The sequence below is a fragment of the Triticum aestivum genome, chromosome 2B (assembly GCF_018294505.1).
Source record: "Triticum aestivum cultivar Chinese Spring chromosome 2B, IWGSC CS RefSeq v2.1, whole genome shotgun sequence".
In the NCBI taxonomy this organism is placed as follows: Eukaryota; Viridiplantae; Streptophyta; class Magnoliopsida; order Poales; family Poaceae; genus Triticum; species Triticum aestivum.
In genome coordinates this window covers 356,007,102-356,010,853 of record NC_057798.1, presented here as the reverse complement: position 1 = coordinate 356,010,853, position 3,752 = coordinate 356,007,102, and positions in this window count along the sequence as shown.

Genomic DNA, 3,752 nt, shown 5'->3' with positions numbered 1-3,752 from the left:
GTATGGACGACGATGTAGGAGAAGAACCACCGCCCACGGGGCGGTGGATAGCCACCTCATCATATGATATATATATATATATATATATGGTGGACACTCCGAAAGAAACCAATGGCAATGATGAAATGGAGGATAACCCCTCAAGGAAGAAAGCAAAGCATGGGCGGCGTCGGCGCCGCTCCAAGCCCCGCCACAGCAATACCGGCACAGGAGACGAAAACAATTCGGATGGTGCCGAAGATGAATACAACCCCGATCAGCCTGCCTTTGAGCAGGCTGAACAGGAAGACTGGTAGGTCAGCCCAGAGGAACAGGCGACGGACGGATACCCGGAGGAGGACAACTATATACCCCCCTCTGAAGACGAGATTAGCCTCGGCGACGATGAGTTTGGCGTGCCTGAGGACCCCATAGAGCAGGAGCGCTTCAAGCGCCGGCTTATGGCCACTGCGAGGAGCCTGAAAAGGAAGCAGAAGCAGCTCCAAGCTGATCAAGACCTGCTCACAGACAGATGGACTGAAGTCCTGGCAGCCAAGGAATATGGACTCGAGCGCCACATGGCTGACCGGCCACCTCGTGGCCGGGATAAAATGGCTTATCAGCCCGAATACCAGCCCGCACCCATACGCCAACACACTACGGCCTGGGGCGATAGGCAGGACCTGCAGGATATACTGGAAAACAGGGCAGGACAGCCAAGATCGATCTACGGATCGCTGGGGCGCGCCTCAACACGTGACAATGATCGTCAAGCCGGATACACTATCGACAAGTCCGGACGGGCCGGACACAGCCAACCAGACGCATCCGAACTGCATAGCCACATAGCCAGGCATAGAGGCGCTACACCCCCCCCCCTCTGCTTCACTGATGAAGTGATGGATCACGAATTCCCAGAAGGGTTTAAGCCCGTAAACATCGAATCATACGATGGCACAACAGACACCGCAGTATGGATCGAAGATTTCCTTCTCCACATTCACATGGCCCGCGGTGACGATCTACACACCATCAAGTATCTTCCCCTTAAACTCAAAGGACCGGCCCGACACTGGCTAAATAGCCTGCCCGCAAATTACATTAGCAGTTGGGAAAACCTAGAGGATGCGTTCCTCGACAACTTCCAAGGCACATACGTACGGCCATCGGATGCTGATGACTTCAGTCACATTACCCAAACAGCCTGGAGAGTCAGCCAGGAAATTCTGGATTCGGTTCCTACCTAAAAAGAACCAAATTCTTGACTGTCCGAACGTCGAAGCCCTGGCAGCCTTTAAGAATAATATCCGCGACGAGTGGCTCGCCCGACACCTCGGCCAGGAAAAACCAAAGTCCATGGCACCCTCACGACACTCATGACCCTCTTTTGCGCAGGCGAGGACAGCTGGTTGGCTCGCAGAAGCACCACGCCAATAAATTCTGGCACCTCAGATGTCCGCGAGAATAACGACAAGCCACGGCGCAACAGACACAAGCGACGGAACAACAGCGACAACACTGAAGACACGGTAGTCAACGCCGGATTCAGTGGCTCGAAATCTGGTGAGCGGAAAAGGCCGTTCAAAAGAAACAATCAGGGGCCGTCCAGTCTGGACCGCATACTTGACCGCTTGTGCCAAATTCATGGCACCCCGGATAAGCCAGCAAACCACACTAATAGAGACTGTTGGGTGTTCAAACAGGCCGGTAAAATAAACGCCAAAAACAAGGACAAGTGGCTGCACAACAACGATGACGAGGAGCCCCGGCGTCCGAACACGGGGGGATAGAAGAAATTTCCTCCCCAGGTGAAAACAGTCAACATGATCTACGACACCCACATTCCCAAACGAGAACGGAAGCGAGCATTACGGGACGTCTATGCGATGGAGCCAGACGCCCCAAAATTCAACCCATGGTTAGCCTGCTCGATCACCTTTGATCGTAGGGATCACCCAACTAGCATCCGTCACGGCAGTTCAGCCGCATTGGTCCTAGACCCAATCATCAACGGATTCCGCCTCACTCGAGTCCTTATGGATGGCGGCAGCAGCCTGAACTTGCTCTATCAGGACACAGTGCGCAAAATGGGCATCGACCCTTCGAGGATCAAGCCCACCAAAACCACCCTGAAAGGTGTAATTCCAGGAGTAGAGGCCCGTTGCACGGGCTCCATAACACTGGAAGTGAACTTCGGATCTCCGGACAACTTCCAAAGCGAGGAGTTAATCTTCGATATCATCCGTTTCCGTAGTGGTTATCACACACTACTTGGACGAACCGCATTCGCTCGATTCAATGTGGTACCACACTATGCATACCTCAAGCTCAAGATGCTAGGACCTCGCGGGGTCATAACATTCAACGGAAAGAAGGACCACTCTCTCCGTACAGAAGAGCATACTGCAGCCCTCGCGGCAGACGTACAAAGCATCCTTCTCCGGCAAACAAGCAATCCGGCGACAACAACCCCGAACACCGTCAAGCGAGTCCGGAGTACCCCGCAGCAGGATCGCCAGGCACGCCATGAGAGCGACTAGCAGTCCAGCCTCCGCTCCAGCCCCATCAAGGTAGCATTTGTGCCGCGCGTACATAATTACGCACTCAAAATACCATGGGCATAGGCGGAGGTGCAATAGTGACTCAGTCAATAGTGGAGTAGAGCCGCAACATACTTTAATAACCCCCCTTTATCTTTTAGGACCTTGCTTTTGGGCAGCCTCTTCAGAAGAGCCGGATTGTCGGACATGCACAGGAGAGAAACCAAGGAGGCAAAAGGCTTTGCGCACAAAGGAATACCCAGGTGGAATCTGGTCACGATCGTTATACCTCTTTTATATACCTACATGCGGCCCGCCCTTGGATAGGACATGTTAAATAGTCCTATTTACTTCTGCTTAACGCATTTATTGTAAACATACGCTTAGACATATTATTCATCAACGGGAGATAATATATAGCGTCAGCTTATTATTCCTATTCGCACATTTTTCCTATAAATGTTTATTTAAGATTGCATCCGTACACCTTGGTACGTTCAGTTTGCCAGGGGCTTCTTATGGCGCCCCATAATACGGCAAGATAAGTCCGAACACTTTCAACAGTGCGGCACCCCGAACTTATAGCATTATATGCACCCCGAACACTTTCAACAGTTTCCGGACTCTTTTTTTTCCGAAACCTACTCCGGCAAGGAAACACGAATCGGAATCTAGATGGATCTCGAAAACAAACCTAATATGACAAGAACTCGGATTGGTGGTGGATATATGGTGGTAGATGGCAGCGGTGGTGGTATATGACAGCGGTGGTGGTATATGGATACGGATTTGAAGTGGTGGCGGATAAGCAGTGGTGGTAGATGGCAGGGGCGATGATGATGGTGCGGCGGTGGCGTGACAACTTATGACCAGAACTCGAAACTCTAAAAGACTAGACTCTAAGACGAGCAACTAGACACGACGATGCAACTGCAAATTCAACAAAGCAAAACCATAAAAAGATTATGCAAAGGCTCAGATTGGTTCGGATATGATGAACTAACCCTAATTTTTTTGTGGCTTTTTCGTGGACCGTAGGTATGAAGAACAGACTCGATCTAAATTACGAAAAACTGTAAAATCTCACCAAGCAACATGGAAATCTGATACCACTTGATAGAGGCAAAGGTGTCTCGTCTTTCGATGAGATGGTGGATATCGCTTTGGTGGAAGTCGACTTTGACGATCCGACTACGAACGTGCGAGGATGTCGCGCCTTAGCAATCGCTAAAC